Here is a 22,006-nt window from a genome sequence, read left to right on the forward strand (position 1 = left end):
AAGATTATGAAAGAGCTATGAAGGAGCTAAGCAGGCCAGTGTGGTAAATGGTAATTGTGAGTCACCTTGGGGTAGAGCCATCTGGGATGGCTTCTCAGAGGAGGTGGCCTTTGAGCTGAGCCCTTGGTGGACAAGCAGAGCTGTCTGATGAGTGGTCCCAGAGGCTCATTCAGGTTCCCTGGGGTGGTAGGTTCCAAAATGAATCCAGTCCTTCATATCTCCCTGTCTCCATCCACACCCCTAGCAATGAGACTTTGCTGCCCTTCTCATCAAAAGTTGAGTCTATTTCCCTATTCCTTGAATCTGGACTAGCCTTGTGACCTGCTTTGGCCAAGAGAACGCGAAGACTATACTTTCCCCATTGAATTGCTTTGGCACCTTTGTTGAAAATCAGTTGACCCTATGTATGTAAGTCTCCTTTGGACTCTCTTCTGTTCCACTGATCTATATGTCTATCCTTTGAAAAACCAAACCACGGTGGTCACTACGATTTTATAGTAAGTCTTGAGATCAGGTAGGGTAAGTCTTCCAATTTTGTTCTTTTCCAAAATTGTTTTGGTTGATTTGCATTTGCAATTTGCACATAAAGAAGTCATTTGCATTTGCACACAAACTTTAGAATCAACTCCTCAAGTTCTACAAAAGTGCCTGCTGGGATTTTGATTGGGATTGTGTTGAATTTATACATCAATTTGAGACAAATTGTCATTTCAACAATTTTGAGTCTTCCAATCTATGATTATGGTATATCACTCCATTTTCCTAGGTCTTCTTTCATTTCTCTTATTGCAGATGTCTTCCATTGTCTATGTATTGGATATCTTTGGTTAAATTTATCCCTAAATTGTGGAGGATATTGTAATTTCTAAAAATTTCATTTTCTAATTGTTTACTGCTAATATATAAAAACACAACTGGTTTTGTTTAGCCTTCCCTGGAAGCTGCTCACATCTGACCTGCACATGTGTTTTCAGTGCTCGGCCAGAGGCATTCGGGAGAATACAAAAAAGTTGGGACTTCCCCTTCTCCAGCTCTGGCCTGTCCTGGACTGCCCCCTCCGCTCCCCAGGGGTCACAGAAGCCCCAAAGGACCAAGTTCCTATTCCCTGAACAGAAAGATGGTGGAATTGCTCCTGGGGTGTTAGCTACTGTTCATTTCACTGTGACTGCACCCTGCCCTCAGGCTAAAGCCATAAAAACTGGAAACTACTCCACGTTGGTCCCTACTTTCAAGTTTTGACCCTTTTCCAAATCTGCTCATTTTAGTGCACTTTCCAGAGCCCTTGGGCACTGTGTTTTGTGTTTATCCAGAGTTTACAGTTGTTCTCTGAGGGAGGATCAGCCTGTTAGGAGCCGACTCTGCCATCCCGGAGGTGGACTCATTGAAAAACAAACACACCACGACAAAAAGTAAAATAACAGGTGCTGGCAGTGATGTGGAGAAACTGGAACCTCTGTGCTTTGCTGGTGGGAATACAAAATGGTGCAGCCACTGAGGAGAACAGCTTAGCAGTTTCTCAAAACATGAAGCATAGAATGAGCAGAGGATCCAGCAAGTTAACCTCTGGGCATATTCCCAAGAGAAACAAATGCTCAGACTCCAGCAGACGCTTGTACACCAATATTCAAAGCAGCATTATGCACAACAGCAGAAGATGAAAATAACCCAGGTGTCCAACAGCAGATGAATGGATGAACAGAGTGTGGCCCACACATACAATGGAATGTTTCTCAGCCGTAAGAAGGAAGGACCTTCTTTCTGATACATGCTGTTTGCTCTGGCTGCCATAAGGCAGTACCACAGCCTGGGTGGCTTAACCAACAGAAATGTATTTTCTACAGCTCTGGAGGCTGGATGTCCGGGACAAGGTGTCTGCAGGGCTGGTTCTTTCTGAGGGGAGGACCAACAATCCTCTCTCCTTGGCTTGTAGATGGTCATCTTTTCCCTGTGTCTTGCCCTGGTCTCCCCCCTACACGTGTATGTGTCCAAACTTCCTCTTCTTATAAGGACAGCAGTCATATTAGATTAGCTTCTAATGACCTCAATTTAACTTAATCATCTCGTACAAACCTGACCTCCATATATGGTTGTCTTCTGAGGTCCTGGGGGTCAGGATTTCAACATAGGAATTTAGGAGTTTCCTTTAGGAGGCACACAATTCAGCTCAAAACACCTACAACATGGATGAACCTTGAAAAATATAACTAAGCAAGTAAGCCAGACACAAAAGGACAAATACCATGAGTTTCCATTGATTAGGGGTACCAACAGTAGTCAAATTCAGAGACAGAAAGTAGAATAGAAGTTAAGCGGGGGGAGGAATGAGTGTTAAATGGGAACAGAGTTTCAGGCTGGAGGTGGATGGTGGTGACGGTTGCACAACAGCATGAATGCACTTAATGTCACTGAACTAAACACTTAAAAATGGTTCATGTGGTAAATTTTGTTATACTTTATCCATTTTACCACAATATACATGAATGCTTTTTAAAAACATATTTCTATTGATTTCAGAGAGGAAGGGAGAGGAAGCGAGAGCTGGAGACCAACAATGATGAGAGAGAATCACTGATCAGCTGCCTCCTGCACACCCCCTACTGAGGACTGAGCCTGCAACCTGGGCATGTGCCCTGACCGGGAATCGAACTGGGACCTCCTGGTTCATAGGTCGATGCTCAACCAGGGACCACACTGGCCAGGCTAAACGAATACTTTAAAACAGTGATGGCGAACCTATGACACACGTGTCAGAGGTGACATGCGAACTCATTTTTTTGGTTGATTTTTCTTTGTTAAATGGCATTTAAATATATAAAATAAATATCAAAAATATAAGTCTTTGTTTTACTATGGTTGCAAATATCAAAAAATTTCTATGTGACATGGCACCAGAGTTAAGTTAGGGTTTTTCAAAATGCTGACACGCCGAGCTCAAAAGGTTCGCCATCACTGCTTTAAAAAAATCTATAAAAAGAAATTATTACCTGAAGTTTCTATTGTTTCACATATGAAAATCGGTGTAGTAGTAGCAGTTGTTTCTATTTTGTTCCAGGAGAAACAAGAAATTATAATTTCCTGGTGTGTTTTTTTCCCTTTGAATTATGTACCTCAACACAGTGACACGGACCATTATTTTAAGACAAGTGACAGGTTATTAAAAGCAAAATGAGAAAGAGGAAACAGCTTCTGAACAAGTGTTTTGAAACTGAGATTACAGTCAGGTCTGAGTTTGAACAGCGGGTCATCAATAACATCAATAACCCGGGCATTTAATTTGAATAGCATACTTGAAATTTCCAAGATGGTGACCTGAGTGTCCTTTTGCTCAATAAAATCGCATCTTTTGGGCTGCAGCCTGAGAAGACTGATTTAACCCTGTGTCATTACACACTTAGAGCACAGAATGGCCCTAGGATTCAACATACAAGGACAAGCAACTCCTGTGGAATGCACTTCAGGGTCCACAAAGCATCTCAGACTCTTCCTTTAATATTCACAACAACCTTGAGAGAATGATAATGACCCCATTGAACAGGTGAGACTACCGAGGCCCCAGTCTTCCTGCAGGAGGCTACACACAGCTTAATATCTGGAAAGCCTATGTTTATTATAAATCACTTCGGGAAATATTTTTATTCTTTCCTCTGATAGTTCCAAAATAATGGCCTTTTACATGTGTCTGTGCAGTTTTCTCAATACCGCTTATTGAATAGACTGTCTTTACCACATTGTATATTTCTGCTTCCTTTGTCATAGATTAATTGACCATATAGGTGTGGGTTTATTTATAGGCTCGCTTATTCTGTTCCATTGATCTATGTGTCTGTTTTTATGCCAGTACCATGCTGTTTTGATCACTATAGCCTTGTAGTATCGTTTGGTATCAGGTAGCATAATATCTCCAACTGTGTTCTTTCTCAAGGTTGCTTTGGCTATCCGGGGTCTTCTGAGGTTCCATATAAGTTTTAGGATTATTTGTTCTACTTCTGTGAAAAATGCCATTGGTATGTGGATAGGCATTGTATTGAATTTGTAGATTGCTTTGGATAGTATGGGCATTTTAATGATGCTAATTCTTCCTATGCATGATAACAATATAGCCTTCCATTTATTTGTATCTTGTTTAATTTCTTCCTGCAATGTCTTATAATTTTCCATGTACTTGTCTTTTACCTCCTTAGTTAATTTATTCCATAGGTATTTTATTCTTTTTGATACCATTATAAATGGGATTGAAACTTGACCACTTTCTTATACCAGATATAAGAATAAACTTAAAATGGATTAAAGACTTCAATGTAAGACTTGAAACCATAACACTCCTAGAAGAAAACACAGGCAGCAAACTCTTTGACATCACTGCAGTACTATTTTTTGAATATGTCTCCTCAGGCAAGGAAAACAAACAAAAAAATAAACAGTAGGATTATACCAAACTAAAAAGTTTTTGCACAGCGAAGGAAACCATCAACAAAACAAAAAGACAACCCACTGAATGGGAGAAGATATTCACAAATGATATATCTGATAAGAGGTTACTATTCAAAATATGTGAAGAACTCATATAACTTAAAACCAAAACAAAAAAAATCTGATTTAAAAGTGTGCAGAGGCCCTAGCTGGTTTGGCTCAGTGGATAGAGCGTCAGCCTGCGGACTGAAGGGTCCCAGGTTCGATTCTGGCCAAGGGCATGTACCTTGGTTGCAGGCACATCCCCAGTAGGGGGTGTGTAGGAGGCAGCTGATCCGATGCTTCTCTCTCATCGATGTTTCTAACTCTCTATCCCTCTCCCTTCCTCTCTGTAAGAAATCAATAAAATATATTTTTAAAAAGTGTGCAGAGGAGCACAGCCTGTGTTGCTCAGTGGTTTAGCATCGTCCCATGCACCAGGAGGTCACAGGTTCAATTACCAGTCAGGGTACATGCCTGGGTTGCAGGCTCAATCCCCAGTAGGGGGTATAAAGAAGGCAGCTGATTGATATTTCTCTTCCATTAATGTTTTTCTCTCTCTCCCTCCTCCTTCCTCTCTTTAAAATCAATAAAAACATTTTTTTAAATGGGCAGAGGACCTGAATAGACAGATGGCCAATAGACACATGAAAAGATGCTCAAAATCACTAATAGTCAGAAAAATGCGGGCCAACCCCAAAACACTGCCACCCAGAGGCTGAGCCACAAACTGACTCTTAGGTGAACACAAATTAAGGCAGTCTGGATCACAAATACAGCCTGCTTTAAAATCAGGACTGTGATTTACAACACGGAGAAACTGTGTATCGCAGGGAAATTCAACACTCTCCTGAATACCTGGCAGGACTAAGGCGAACCAGGCTGAAGAGTAGAAGAACCGAAAGACCTTCACTACTGCAAATTTTTTCTTTTTTCGCCTTTTAACTAAGAAACCAATTTTTTTTCTTTTTCTTCTTTTTCCATCACCTGATTTTTTTACCCTTATTACTACATTTTTATTTTTAACCAGTATTATTACTGCTACCATTTCACCATTTTTTAAAGTGCCATATTATTTTCTCTTCTTTCTATTTTGGGAGTAGTGTTCTCCATTCTATTTTCATCATTCCTATAGCATCAATTTTCCCTACCTCAATTTTACCTCTATGCTAAAACCCTCTTCCTCACTTTTCCCCTTTTGGTGTCCTGTTTCTCTTACCCTATTCCTGCTTTAGATTTTCCCTATTCCGTCTTTTTACCCCCTGTCTAATTTCACCCTACTTATATATCCTATTTCCAATCCACTGCTCTAAATCCTTATACACCTATCCCTTATCCTTCTTCACTATCCAAACATTATTTTTCTCTTATCTTTCTATTGTTTTCTTGCAATTTGCTTGATTGTTGAATATATTGTTTGTTGAAAGCTAAATGAAAATTCAGTATATAGGGTATAACATCAGATTGAAAAGGCAGAAGGAGGAGTCAGTAGACTTGAAGATAGGTTAGTTCAATGTTAGAGCTTTCTAAGTTTCTATTGATGCTTTTTTTCCTTTGGTGCAAACTACCTTATTTTGTTTCATGCCTCATAATTTTTGTTAAAAACTGAACATTAGCTGGGAGTTACCAGGGTCTGGCCTATAGAGGAACTTTCAGTCCCACCAACAACGCAGAGCAGGGTAACGATTATTTAAGAACCAGCTCTGGGCAGTTGACCTCCCCAAACCAGTTTTAAGTAGAGAAGCCGTATAGCCTCAGAGGCCAACCCCAAAACACTGCCACCCAGAGGCTGAGCCACAAACTGACTCTTAGGTGAACACAAATTAAGGCAGTCTGGATCACAAATACGGCCTGCTTTAAAATCAGGACTGTGATTTACAACACGGAGGAACAGTGTATCACAGGGAAATTCAACACTCTCCTAAATACCTGGCAGGACTAAGCAGATCCAAGCAACAGCAGCCTCCTGATCACCACACCCTCTGTCTGAGGAACAGCAGCTGTACGTGAAGCCTCCCCCCACCAGCCAGAAGAGCCACCACAGCTGTGAACAACACCCACCAGAGGAGCTGCTGCCAACTGAGGAGCAGCTGCTACCGCAACCACCCAAGGAGCAACCACAGCCCAAGGAGCCACTGCCACCCAGGGAGCAGCCACTGAACGACTCAACATCTAGATATGTCAGTGAGATCAAACATGGGTAGGCAAAGAAACCCCCAAAGGAAAGAAAAGGAGGACTCGCCAGAAAAGCAGCTAAGTGAGACAGAGGCATGCAACATGACAGAAAAAGAATTCAGAATAAGGGTCCTAGCGTGCATAAACCGGATGGAGGAAAAAATCAACTACTTATGCAAGAAGCAAGAAGAAACAGATGAAAAAATCAATAACTTATGCAAGACCCAAGAAGAAATGAAGAGCGATATAGCTGCAATAAAAAACACCATTGAGAGTATCAACAGTAGACTAGGAGAAGCGGAGGACCGAATTAGTGAATTAGAAGACAAGGAAGCAAAACACACCCAAACTGTACTGCAATTGGAGAAAAAAATTAAAAGACAGGAGGAGAGCCTAAGGGAGCTTTGGGACAACATGAAACGAAACAACATACGAATAATAGGGGTGCCAGAACAACAGAAAGATGAACATGGATTAGAAAACCTATTCGAAGAAATAATATCAGAAAACTTCCCTGAGGTGGGGAAGAAAAAAGTCACACAAGCCCAGAGAGTCCCAAACAAGGTGAATCCGAAAAGACCCACACCAAGACACATCATAATTACCATGGCAAATGTTCAGGACAAAGAGAGAATCTTACAGGCTGCAAGAGAGAGACGGAAAGTTACATACAAGGGATCTCCCATTAGATTATCAAATGATTTCTCAACAGAAACACATCAGGCCAGAAAAGAATGGACGGAAATTTACAAAGTGATGCAAAGCAAAGGACTGAATCCAAGAATACTCTATCCAGCAAGGCTATCATTCAAAATTGAAGGGGAAATAAGAAGCTTCACAGACAAAAAAAGGCTAAGGGAGTTTATCACCACCAAGCCAGCAATGCAAGAAATGCTAAAGGGACTGGTGTAAAAAGAAGAAATAAAAAGCTCAGAAAGAAAACAGCCACACACAAAAAGAAATGGCTATAAACAGAAAAATGCAAATTAAAACCACAACAAGATATCACCTCACAACTGACAGGATAGCTACTATCAATAAACCAACAAACAACAAGTGTTGGCAAGGATATGGAGAAAAGGGAACCCTCATGCACTGTTGGTGGGATTGTATATTGGTGCAGCCATTGTGGAAAACAGTATGGAGGTTCCTCAAAAAAATAAAAATAGAGCTGCCATACAATTCAGCACTTCTGGGTATTTATTCAAAGAAACCCAAAGCACTAACGCAAAAAGATATATGCACCCTATGTTCACTGCAGCATTGTTTACAATAGCCAAGATATAAAAGTAACCCAAGTGCCTATCAATAGACTAGTGCAGTGGTCGGCAAACTGCGGCTTGTGAACCACATGCGGCTCTTTGGCCCCTTGAATGTGGCCACGAAGTTTCAATCGCACTGTACGTGTGCACCCGCACGTGGTATTTTGTGGAAGAGCCACACTCAAGGGGCCGCAGTTTGCCGACCACTGGACTAGTGGATATAAAAGTTGTGATTCATATATACAATGGAGTATTACGTGGCCATAAAAATAATGAAATCATGCCATTTGCAACAACCTGGATGAGCCTAGAATATATTATGCTAAGTGAAATAATTCAGTCAGAGAAAGACAAATGCCAGGTGGATTGATGTTTCTATATCTCTTTCCCTCTCCCTTCCTCTCTCTGAAATCAATAAAAACACATTTTGCCCTAGCCAGTTTTGCTCAGTGGATAGAGTGTCGGCCTGCAGACTGAAAGGTCCCAGGTTCGATTCCAGTCAAGGTTCGACTGAGCCAAGTTGCGGGCTCAATTCCCAGTAGGAGGCAAGTGGGAAGCAACCAATCAATGATTCTCTCTCATCATTGATGTTTCTATATCTCTCTCTCCCTCTCCCTTCCTCTCTGAAATCAATAAAAATATATTTAAAAATAAATAAATAAAAACACCTTTTTACATTAATATTATTTTAAAATAATAATTGCCTTTTCTTTCCAGTGGTGAAATAAAAGGAGGATTTAGATGACAGCTATATAAAATATATGCCTGTATTATAAGCTTTGGATACATGCTTTATCACCTTTATCAATAATCCCAGGCAAGTTACCTAACTTCCTCATGCTTAGGCTTTCCTCAACTGTAAAATAATAATAGAGATAATAATAGAACTTAGCTGGGACATAGTAAGCACTTAATAAATATTAGCTGATTTGTTATTGCATTGGTGATTACTGTTATACTAGAGGCCCAGTGCACAGATAGGGTCCCTAGCGGCTGCCGGCCACCGGCCACCGGCCAGGGCCTTCCTTCATTCTGTGCTGCCCCCTGGTAGTCAACACATGTCATAGGGAGGGGTTGAGCTCCCAGTAGGTCGAACTCCCACCTGAGGGGACAATTTGCATATTAGGCTTTTATATATAGATTCTTGGCAGTATGTCAAGTGCTTTAAGCACATTATGATCCATTTTATCTGTTTTTACAAATAGACATCCTATTACTATCCATCTACATCATCTAACAACCATCCCGCAGCTCTGCAGAATAGACTCCTATGCCTGCCTTACAGGAGGGAAGCAGAGGTTTGCACATTCTCACCTCCCCAAAGTGTGCACAGTGTGTTGGTTTTGAAGTCCAAGGTCTTACAAAAAAAAGCTGTGACTTTGAAAACCTGGTTCCACAAACAATCACTGGCTTATGATTTTCAGCAAGTCGCTTTGCCTTCCCCAACCTCATTCCTCATCTGGAAGATGGATAACCAGCCCCTGCCTCCTCCACAGAGTAGCTGTGGGCACCAGGTGCAGCTGTGGCTGGGAAGACACTTTCTCATGATTAGAGAGAATTCAAGCTTCGGGGGGGGGGGGGGGCATCTGCTATGTTGCTTACTGTCCCCTGTCCCCGTTCCTAACGCACTGGGTGGAACATAGCCGGGCCCGATTAACACTAGCTGGATGAATGGGCAAAATAATTGCTATTGCTTCCACTGAGCAAAGGCGTCTCAGAGCAGAAGTTTCCTGAATAATTCCCCAAATCCCAGCAATCCTGTGGTCCTCAGAGCAAGAGCCTGGGAGGATGGTCACAATATGTGTCCCAGTTTTACCTGTGACTCCACAGAGGAAACACAGAGGCCGAGTTCCAGGAGAGACAGGGACACGGTGATGCCACAGGTTGGTACCTTTGCAAAGACTGCCAGGACGTGCCCTGCTTGTCCCCCAAGCCCTCTCCACAGGGAGAGCACAGCCCACGGGGTGTCTCAGAAACTGACATTCACACAGAGAAATTAATGCTGTTTCATTCATGACCTTGTTTTGGTAGCTCAGGCACCCTTTGGAGGCCCACTCTCAGGGCACAAAGAAACGCTCTCCAAGTCACTCACTGACTGCCCTGTGGCCATCCCTGCATTCACTTGGGTTTTTCCAATGCTGCTCAACAGAAACTAAAGTCTCACTAGTTTCCTATTTTATTGTGAACAGAGCATGTATCTGAGGATGAATCTGCCTGAAAAAATGGGGAGAACCCTCTGGAGGAGCTGTTTGCTGATAAAGCTAGAAAGGAAACTCACTAAGGCTTTTGTTTTTAATTTAGGTTTAATTTTGAAAGGCTCTATTGCCAAGCGCCCAAAGGAATATGCCTCCAGTGTCACAATGACATGGGCAGCTGAGCCGGAAGGAGAGGAGCTGGGAGCCCGGGGGAGCAAGAGCTGTGCCCACAGGGGTGTGAGTGACCCTCCGGTCACAGTGACAGCCACACACATCACTATACCACTCACTGCAGCATGCTGACTCAACCACCAGCTCTGCCCCTTGTCGGATGCTTAGCTGGACAAGGTGCTTAGCCCCTGTGAGCCTCAGTTTTTTTTATCTGTAAACTAGGGGCCCAGTGCATGAATCCATGCACCTTGAAAGGAATTGTGGGCCACAAGGCTGCGGTGGGCACAGGGGCAGGTCTCGGACCATCCTCTGTGCCCCCACCCAGCCCCTCCTGCTGCAGCCCCTGGTTCTTTGTCTGCCCGCCACCCCGCTCCTGCCATTGCCACTCCCACCCACTGATGGCCCAGAGCAATTGGGGCCAGCGCCGGCAGCAGGTGCGAGCAGTGGCTCTGGTGCCAGCTGCGGGTGCGAGCAGGGCCATCACCAGCAATGGGTGTGAGAGGCGGTTGTTGTCCCCAATCGCCCCTCAAGAGCAGGGGGAGGTGAAGAAGTCGGGGCTGGCAGCAGCCCCTCGCACTCCCTGGTAGCGCCAAGCAATTGGGGCTGGCGCTGGGTGCCAGCAGCAGGTGCGAACGCCCGGCGGGACCGCGGCATGCAGGAGCAAAAAATTTTCAGTAACCACTAGAGGCTTGCCCCAATGACAGTGACTGGTGCCCTGCCTTGGTCTGGCACCCCCGCTCATCACTCCACCATTCCACTGTGGCCCACCATGTTCTGTGCTCTGCCGCCTGCTGCTGATGCCTGCCATGTTCTGTGTGCACCCCCTGGTGGTCAGCGCACATCATAGCGACTGGTTGTTTGGCTGTTCGGTTGTTCCGCCGTTCGGTCTATTTGCATGTTGAGTGACAAAGCGACTTTAGAAGTGGGGAAATGTTTATAAGAGTTTGAGCTTCCTTCACTTGCCTCAGGTCTCCTCTTTCCCACCTCTGCCACCCCTTCTCCAAAGAAACATTGCACCCTTTCAGGGCAAGTCCATGTCTTGTCCAGAGGTGAAACTCAGCTCACAATGAGCAGGCTTTTACAGGAGACACACCTGGACTCCCGTCACATTCCCAACACACTTGGCCATGTCACGCTGGGCACATTTCTTAAATGGAGACTTGGTTTTCTCTTCTGGAAAATGGGTCATAATATTTTCCTGCTAATGGTATTGTGCAGATTAAATGAAATAACAACTGGACTGACACTTATTAGATGTTCTAATTGGATTCCCTTCTCCTTTTTCTTCCCCCAATGCGCTGGTTTTTACAATCCCACAGGTACCAGGACAGGGCCCCTGCACAGAGTGTGTGCCAAATTAATGTTTGTGTAATAAATAATTGGTGCTTCAATAAGTAAGTGTTCTAGACCAGCCTGCTAATTCGCCCGATCTTGCAGTTCAGCAAAAGGATCATTCCCCATAAAACATTCTAGCCCCCAACTGTCTTTGTGGGAAACCCAGAGGGGACTAATAGAAGTGATATCCATTAATCAGCTGTTAATAACAATAAGCTATAGATTTCAATGGTCTGGTATGGAAATCAAAATCATCATCTTCTTCATCATCATCATCATCATCATCATCATCATCACGTCTTATGCATCCCTAACCCCATGGCAGGCACTGTCCTGAGAGCTTTGTAAATATTCATTCATTTACTCCTCATAATGACTCTAGATGCAGGTGCTGTTGTTACCCATTTCCCACGTAAGAAAAACGAGGCACTGGAGCCTTAAAGAAGGTCTCCAAGCATCAGAAAGGTGAAATAATTCAATTCCCAGAGCCATGAAAGTGATTCCCAATTACATAGTTTTAAATACACACACGTAAAGCCACACACTGCGATGAGATCAGGCCAACGACAAAGTTAGAGGCCACCGTCCCCAAGACCACCTTCCCTTCTCACGCCAACTGCCAACTCAGGAGGTTCCCGAAACCCGCAGGTTCAATGATTTGCTGGAAGAACACACAGAGCTCATGAAGGCTCCTGTGCTCATGGTTCTAGTTCCTTACAGGGAAGAGAGGCGGACTAACACCAGCCGAGAGAAGTACCAGGGCAGAGTCCATGGAGCGCCAGCCTGGGCTCCCACTGCCTCTGCCCGTGGGCCACGGACAGGCTACTCTCCTGCACAGAGTTCGCCAGCAAGGGGTGCTCACCAGGCGCCAGAGCTCAGAGTTTATTGGGGCTCATTGCATATGCATGACTGATTGATTGATGGATCGATTGCCCACCCCCACGGTTGGTCTAGTCCAGCGCTTTTCAACCTTCTTCATCTCATGGCACACATACGCTAATTACTAAAATTCTGCAGTACACCAAAGAAAGTAATGTATGTTTTGCCGCTCTAATAAAAAATAAAAGTATAATTTTGATTGGTTCACACCGGATGGCTATTGTTGTGTTGGCTGTTGTCATTTTTTTTTTATTAATTTTTTACAGAGAAGAAGGGAGAGGGAATAGAGAGTTAGAAACATCGATGAGAGAGAAAGATCGATCAGCTGCCTCCTGCACACCCCCCACTGGGGATATGCCCGCAACCAAGGTACATGCCCTTGACCAGAATCGAACCCGGGACCTTTCAGTCCCCAGGCCGACGCTCTATCCACTGAGCCAAACCGGTCAGGGCTGTTGTCATTTTTTAATTTGACAGTCTAAGGGGGAAAAGGTCAGTGCCCCTGACTAAACAGTCACGTACTTCATGCTTTAAAAGTTCTGTGGCACACCCGTGTGCCAGAGCACACCAGCCGAAAACTGCTGCTCTAGTCCACTGATAGTGCAGGCCCCAAGCCCTGCACCCTAAGTCATACCGGTGTTCTTCCCAGCTTGGCCAGCCCCACCTTCAATCCCACTGTTACTCTCTGGCTGGCCCCAGGCCCCAGGCAAACAGAGATCACCTCCTGGTAACCAGGGGCAAAGGCCAGATTCCTTCCAGGCAAAGTTAAACTCTCTTCTGCACATTTACATACTTGTATTTGTATTTGTACTTACACAGACATGTATGTAAAGAATGCATAGAAGAAAGACTGGAAGGAAACACCAAAAAGTCAGCCATCAGAATAACATGAAATGGAACCTAAATATTTCACTCTATGTATTCTTTCCATATTTCTCTATTTTAAAATCTTTCCCGGTGAGAATATATTCGCATATTACTTATCAGGACAGTTATCTTTAAAACTTAGAGAATAAAGAAAAAAGGGGAAAGAAAACAAAGTCTATTGTGGTAGCCAAGCCAGCAGACCAGGCGCCAGTTCTCAATCGCACATCATCCCTATAAATAGGACGAATTCTGCTGACTTGACTCCGTGCGGAATGGCATGAGCTGGCCATATGGCGGAATTCGGAGTTGGGAAATCCTAATGAAATGGCACCCTGCGGGGCCTCGGGAGGGAAGGGAAGGAGGAGGCAAATCCAGGAGAGGAGTGATGGTCAGGCAAGGGTCAGCTTGACCTGCAGGGCCCTGGCAGCGGGCTGGGCTGAGTCCTGCCAGGAGGTAAGTGGGACAGCGGCCAGGATGCAGACATGGACCTCAGATCCTGGCCTTGAAAATGGGGGAGGGAGGTCAAGGTCGGAGGAGCAGGAGGAACCTTCCCCACTTAGCTCACCTTCTACCCACAACCCTGGCCGGGAGCCCAGGGGAAGAGAGCAGGGAAGCCTCGCGTCCCTCCTGCCTGGCCCTCTCCTCCGTCACTGTCCCGTGCTCGTGTCCCACGTGCAAAAGTGCTTCCATCTAGCACCCGGGGCTCCCTGACTTACACCCCACTTCTCTGCACAGCCCTGGCCCACCTGTCTGTTCATCGGGAGGGGGGGTTCCCACACCCCTGCTGGGGAGGGGAGGCAGCTGTCCCACACAAAGGCAAGGCCTGGGAGGGTTTTCCTTTTGAAATGGAGCTACACTTTGCCCTCTGAAAAGACTTCCTAACAAAGCCTAACAGTGAAGAAAAGCAAAGTTACCTGCGTGAGAAACACAAATTAGACACCACTTTGAAACCGCAATTCAAGTATCCTATGGGCTCTATACTACTCATGTTCCTCACCACTTTTTTTCCTGGTTAGCACGGATTTTTAAAAAGAGCTTATGGTGCTATAGGAGTCGGGGCTGTGAAGTCACAAATACAGCGTCTGCTCTATGGCAGGAACTGTGCTGCTTGAATGAACCCTCACGGTGATCAGCAAAGAAGAACCCATTTTACAGATGTGGCAAACGGAGGCCCAGAGAGGTTCACAGGCTCAAGGTCACACAGCCAGAGAGAGGAAGAGCCACGATACAAACCCAGGACCGAGTCAGCGTCTGCACTCTCGCCAGAAGGTCCGAAAAGCTGCTGCTTCTCCGAGGTTCCCAGCCCAGTGGTGCACAGGGACCTGTTGGTACTTGTTCCCTGTCAGGATCTGTCCCCACATTCAGTAGCATTCTGAATCCCAAAGGACCTGGACTGACGTGAAGGTCACCTATTACGGGGACAGGTCTTCTGGACCAAAAGAACACGTCCAGCGTCTAACAGAAGACTTTTCTCTCCTCCAGGTGTGAGAGTCACCCTGGGAAGTTGTTACTGGACAGCAGAGTGTGATGACTGGGGAGAGAGCAATGGTTATGAGCACAGGACAGAACCTTGGCCTTGGGACTACCCAGAAACGCCTGTTCCCATGGAGACCAGGGGGCTCTGGACCCTGTCCTCCCCACCAGTGGGCATGGGTGTTGGTGATTGACATGCATCTCACCCATGGAGATCAGTGGAGGACAGAGGCCCTCTAAGAAATGGTGAGCACAGAGAGCGCTGGTGGAGGGTGGGGACCTGTTGAAAGGAAGGAGGAAACGGAGAGGAAGGCAGGGAAAGGGGGAAAGGAGGAAGGAAAGAAAGCCAGAGAAATGTGAGACCTACAGTCACTCTAGTTACACAACCAGTGAGTCCTGCCCCAGGAAAAGGTTCCCCAGGTCAGCGGTGAGCAGACCTGGGCCGTAGGAGGCCCCCCTTTGTCTGCCTCTGTCACCCAGGGCCCTTCCTGGCGACCTCAGCCAGGAGGCTAGAGCCTTCACCCACCGTGGGGGCATCAGCCTCCAGGAGCCCTGTCCTGCCAACGCTGTTGCCCGCTTTGCCTCTCCCTGGTTTCCAGGGCAACCAGGGGACCGGGGGCCCTCCAGGCAGAGAGAAGTCAGCAGCAGCCTGCCTAAGTGCAGGGGGCACCCGGCCCCACCTCTTGCTCTTAACAGTGCACAGGGCGAGTGCGCCCACAGGAATGTCTGCCTTGCAACCCGGCTTCCCCAGCAGCCTTGCGTGGGGCGAACAAAGGGGAGCTCCATGTACGGTGCTGAATGATCACCCCAAAAGGGCGCACGAGCCTGAACAGACGCGCCTGCCCAGTCCACGCGCTGGGTGCGCACAGGCCGCGCAGAGCTGAGAGGGGCCGCCAGTGTCAAATGGGAGAATCAGGACCCAAAATACCCAGACAGCCCGGAACAATTGCATGAATCCAACAAGGCGGAACTATAATGGGGACAGATGGTTGGAGGCCCTGCGCCTGGGCCCTAAAACGCAGCTGCCCAAATCCCAGAGCGGGCGGGAGGCTTAGCAGCAGCATGTGTGAGAACGGCGGAGGGCTTTTGTGGGTGTAAGGCGCTGGGGCGGCTGCCAAGCCGAGCAGTGATAGTGACGGCAGGAGGAATAAAGTGAGTGTCCGACTCCTCTCCGTGCGGTCAGTGCCTCCAGGCCCTGCGCTTTGAGAAGGACGGGGAAGAGCTGGTATCCATCCAGTGGAAAATGACGAGGACAGGGGCGCGGACTGAGCCATGTCATATGAGCAATGGCTGCAAGAGCTATGTTTAGCCTGGAGTCGAAGCTCAAGGGGGACATGAGAGCTGCCTTCAAATATCTGAAGGGCTGTCGCAAGGAAGAAGAATTTAAACGTGTTCTATGTGGCTCCACGGGGTGAAACCAGGGCAATGGAAGTGGCGTGAAGAAGGCAGTTTTAGGCGATGGAGAAGTCAGGTCTAGCAGTTAGGGCCCAATAATGAAATGGGTTGTCTGTGAAAGACTGAGCTCCCCGTCACTGGAGGTAATCAAGCACAGCCAGAACGACCACCTCGTAGGGGTGTTGGGGAGGGTGCTGGCTGGCCAAGATGACCTCCGTGGGCCTTTCAGCCTCCAGAAGGGAGCCTTTTCCCGCAGGACCTCAGGAGGAAAGGCCTTCCTCCAGGGCTAGGTGTCTCAAGGGGCCTTTTTCTTAAATTCTCTGGCTGAAGGTGGAGCCAAGCATTTTCAGCAGCTGTCATCCCACTGATTCCTTTTCCTAAATTAGGCTCCTTGGGGCCTCACACCGGCTGGAGCCCAGACACAAGGGCCCTGCATAGTCCAGAAAGTAATTAAGTCCATGATATCATCACTCAACTTGTCCCAAAGAACACCGAAGCCCCAGGGACAGGGGCCAAGTTTCCTCACATTACCATTCTTCCAGCACATTTTGGCCTTTTGTCCCGGAGGGCCTCTGCAAGGTGACACATGCCAAGTGGCGACCGAAATAGAGCTGAGCACTGGGAGCCAGGCTGTCACCCAGGAGGGGACGTCCAGCCAAGGACACGGGGACGTGGCCTCCAACGTCCTGATCCACGTCTCCCTCCACTGAGGCTGCAGTTAGCTGCTTCTCACTCAGCCAAGCAACGTCAGGCGTGGGAGCTGACCCCCAGCCAGGAGCAGGAGTGGGACACCTTAAGGTGGGCGGGACTGGCAGGTCTTGGAACGAGGGCTTCCGAGCAGAAGGGGGTCCTGAGAGCATCTGACCCATGTGCTCAGCCGATGAGTGAGTGCTCGCTGCGTGCTAGGCATTTTGCTACAGCAGCTCACAGAGAACGCAACTGTGTTCCAGTGGAGGGAAAGAAAGAGGATAATAAGTGAACAAATGTTCTTTCGTGTGGCACACGAGGAAATCAGAGCCCAGGGAGGTTGAGTGACTTGGCCGGGGCCACAGAACAGTGGCAAGGCCTCGGTCAATTCTAAGACAGAAATGTCAGCTCCACTGGGCACAGAATAGCCAAGGAGCCCCTTCCATCTACAATCCACAGGCTCTCAAATCTCTGGAAACTCATTCTTCAGGGAATAGAATTTTTGGGAATTAAAACTCCTCAATAAGTAGAAAATATACAATCTCTAAGTACCTAAAGGAGGTGGATGGGAACCCCAAAGAGCAGACAACCCCCAGAGGAGTGTGAGTTCTGAAAACAAGTTTATCTTCTTCCCGAGATGACTATGAACACGAGGGACATGAGAAGAAGGCTGGGGATGAGGAGGGAGGAGACGCAGCAGCTTGAAGATGCTGCCGTAACGGGTGGACCACGTTTGAATCCTCACCCAACAAACCAACTTGAAATAAACATGTGTGCTTATCAGCAGTTGCATGTGGAGCAACGTAACCCATTCTGAAGTGCTGTGGATGGAGTCCCAGGATCCTAGGAACTCACCTTGTGGGGTAATAGCACAGCAGGGGGAGGTGGTGGGAGATGAAACAAGACAGGCTGTGCGTTAATCACTGCTGAGACTGGGTCCTGGGTACAAGGTGCTCATTATTCTACTGTTCGCTCTAGACTCTTGGATATGTTGGAAATTTTCTATAATTAAAGATTTAAAAGGGAGATGTTGTCAATATTTTGAGCATCACAGCTAATGTCACAGCCTAGAAACAGAATTTTAAAAGGATGCAAATAGTTTGCAAAGGCCAGTTTGGGTGCCCATGATTAGGTTATCGCTTATTAGTCTTCCTGGGAGTCATCTGAGCAAATCGAGCTGGGCAGGGATTGAGAAAAGCACACTCATTAAAACTATGGCCAAAAAGTAGCTCATCCTCACTTCCCATTTCCCGGGGACCGGTTTGCTGGCTTCCACCTCCTTTATAGGGAAAGGGGGGTCCCGTGGAAACGCCTAGAAGATGTAGGGGGTTCCTGTCCCTTTAATTGCTTCGCGGTGGTCTCTGAGCTGCGCCGTGGCTCCAGGGGCGCCACCAGGAAGCCCTCGTGGAGACTGGAGCAGCCCCTCCGCAGAGCCTGGTCCACCCCGAACCCAGCTGCTCAGATGCCGCTCTGAATAGAAGCCTGTGGTGATGCCTCGCTCCTTCCTGCTGCCCGAGGGAGCCAGGCCAGAGGCCAAGCTGATTAATCCCGAGCTAATTTTTACCTGTGTCCACCTGTCGATGTCAGTTTCCACTGGTCCCGAATAGCGCAGCCACGTGGCACGGCGCTAGGACAGCCTGTCTTTGGGCAGGACTGTCCGTGGTATCCAGTGAGTTCCACTGGCAGTTTGGGCCACGGCTCTAGGTGGTTCACAGACCCAGCAATAAGTAACAGACTCCCTCGGCGAGAACTTTACTGTGTTCCACCATCAATTCTCTTCAAATCTTGCCAGTTACTGCAGGAAGGAAGCCTCACTTTGGCGCCAGAGTGTCTTTAACACCTTCCTGATGCCAGTTACGCTCTCTTTTTAACAAAACAAAACAAAAACACAGCGAGCCTCAGGCTTGGAGTCTTTGCAGGCAACAGTGAAGTCATTAGCTAAGACATCATATTTGAATCTGTAGCTACTTTCTGTTTATGGACATGATGCTGGCTTCCCATGAACAACCATAAGATAATGTAATATAATTCAGGTGCACTCAGATTGAACACAGAGCCGATGCGGTTTGCACATGTCCTTCCGGAAGCTGCCCGGCACCACCCAACATTAGGGGGGGACACAGAAGGGGACACAGGAGGGGCAGGCAGAGTGCGGAGAGAAGGTGATCTTAACCAGCTACGTTGGAGATAACCAATATCCAACTTTTCAAACTCTACAAAAGCATAGAACAATATGAATATATTTTGTATGTTTTATTGTTGTTGTTGTTACTTTTCTTAAAAAGGGCTCCCTTAGTCCCCTGGCCTAGAACTCCAGGAGTCTTCTCTGACTTTTCCTTTAAAACCCACTCATCATCTCCATCCTGGATAGTTATCACCATCATAAATTATCATCACCATCATCATTATCATTATCATCATCATTATCACCGCCATCACCATTATCATCACTATCATCACCATCACCATCATCATCACCGTCATCCATTATTCTCCTCATCCTCATCATGGATAACAGCATTTACCAAATGCTTGTTATGAGCCAGGCACGGTGCATAGCCTCCACTCCAGTGATCTCAATGAATCCTTCCACCAGCACCACAAGCAGACACCCTTCCCCAGCCTGCTTTAGAGGATGAAACAGACGGAGAAGCTGAGAGACTTGCCCTTGTTTGCACACCAAGCAAGTGGCAGTCAGGATGCAAACACAGATCTGTCATCAGAGACCAAGGTCTTTATTTCCTGTCTATGGCGCAATCACTGACACAGCTTAGGCTTTTCGTATTTCTTTCCTGGTCTTCAGTATGACCTAACCAATATTCCTGCCTCCTATGTCCCCTCTACTCCGATGGGAACCAAGCCATCCTTTGTTCAGCCACCAGCATGACCTATCTAACATTCAAATCTGTCCCAGAAACGCTCCAGCTCAAAATCTCCCAAAAGGGCTCCACCACCAAGATAGTTAGTATAAACTCTTTGCACCTATCAGAGCTCTTTGATGGAAAGCAACAGAAATGACTGAATATTTTAAGAAAAGGGAGAAGCCAAGAACAGAGAATTTGTTGGAAGAACACTAGTTAGCTACTTAAGCTAAGTACTCACCATGAGTTTGTTGAAAGGATACCTAAGTAAGAGAATCAGTGAATCAATGGGGCAGGCTGCTTGGTGCATATCAGCCCTTTCTAAGCAGAAGTGTGGAGATCCGTGGAATTACTTCCGAAGCCCCTAGAGCAGTGGTTCTCAACCTTCCTAATGCCGCGACCCTTTAATACAGTTCCTCATGTTGTGGTGATGCCCAATTTCATTGTTACAAATTGAACATAATTAAAGCATAGTGATTAATCACAAAAACAATATGTAATTATATATGTGTTTTCCGATGGTCTTAGGCGACCCCTGTGAAAGGGTCGTTCAACCGCCAAGGGGGTCGCGACCCACAGGTTGAGAACCGCTGCCCTAGTGGGTAAGGCTCTGGGCCACACATAACCCCTCCCCACTACTTCCATCTGTTTATGAATTGACGGATCACGTGAAACACATTTATTAAGGGATCCTTTTTTAACCACAGGGAAAGTAAATAATGCCCCAGCCTAGAATCTGAAATTCACATTCTAGTCCTGGCTCCACATTGCGTGGACGTTCTTGGGCTGGACATGCCCCTTCTCTCAGCCTCAGTTACCAGATCTGTAAGCTGGTCACATCCAGCAACTTTAAGTTGCCTGCACTCAGGGAGAGAGCGATGCAGGGTGATTGTATAAACACTGAATAGGTCCAGATGCAAGCTCTGCAGATCCACTTTCTTCATCACACGTTTTGAGTTCCTATGAAAATGAACTCTATCCAGTCGCGGGAAATAGTGGAAACAGTGACAGGAAGAGGGCGTTGTTCAGAGGAAAGACAGACTTGGGTTTCAATAGCTGCTACTAATAATCCCCTGAGTGCATTCCCGGCAGCAGGGTAAGTAGGGGGCGCTGAAAATCAAGGGTGGGTAAGAGCTGGAATGTGTCCACCATCCAGCAAATGGATGACACAGTAGAACACGTATCCTGGACATGCATGTATGTGCACTTACTGGAAAAGGCCCTAGAAAACTTTCCAGCAGTATCCCTCACAGAGGAGGAAGCTGAGCATCAGCGAGGCTAAATATCCACGTCTTACACTACTGCTGCTGTACCAGTGGTCCCTGCAGCCCCAGATCTCCTGACCCACACCCATGCCTCCTAATCTTCCAGCCACTCCATATACATAAATCCTTTCTTTTTTAAAATATATATTTTATTGATTTTTTACAGAGAGGAAGGGAGAGGGATAGAGAATTAGAAACATCGATGAGAGAGAAACATCGACCAGCTGCCTCCTGCACACCCCCTACTGGGGATGTGCCCACAACCAAGGTACATGCCCTTGACTGGAATCGAACCTGGGACCCTTCAGTCCACAGGCCGACGCTTTATCCAATGAGCCAAACCAGTTAGTGCAAATCCTTTCTTTTTTAAAAAAAGTATTTTTATTGACTTCAGAGAGGAAGGGCGAGAGAGATAGAAACATCAATGATGAGAGAGAATCATTGATAGGCTGCCTCCTGCACGCCCCCCCCTGGGGGTCAAGCCTGCAACCCTGGCATGTGCCCTTGACCAGAATCGAGCCTGGGACCCTTCAGTCCGCAGGCCCATGCTCTATCCATGGAGCCAAACCAACCAGGGCCACATAAATCCTTTCTAAAGCACAGCCTGCCTGCTTTTGCCCCACAGGGACCCAGCTGCCCGGGGTCTCCCTGAGGAGGCGGTGGTGCTTCTGAGCCCAGGGGAGGCAGATGCAGACACGTTCCTCCACGTGAGCCCAACATACAGTGCTTTTGCTCTAAGCTGGTTGGCACCAACCCACCGTCAACCTGCCAAAAATCTCCCGTGCTCTTTGGGCTCGAGCCCAAGGTCATCATATCACTTTCCAGGGAGCCATGGAATTGGGCCCAGAGGGGAGAAACATCTGGAAAGTAGAAAATAGATACATATTACTCTTGGAACCAGATCAGCCCTCACCCACTGCACATGCTCACTAACAGGCAGTGGGCTCACCTTTAAGACACATGCAGGTGGGACCTGGGAGCAGGGCCAGTAA

This window comes from Myotis brandtii, unplaced genomic scaffold (genome assembly GCF_000412655.1).
Source record: "Myotis brandtii unplaced genomic scaffold, ASM41265v1 scaffold378, whole genome shotgun sequence".
Taxonomy (NCBI): domain Eukaryota; kingdom Metazoa; phylum Chordata; class Mammalia; order Chiroptera; family Vespertilionidae; genus Myotis; species Myotis brandtii.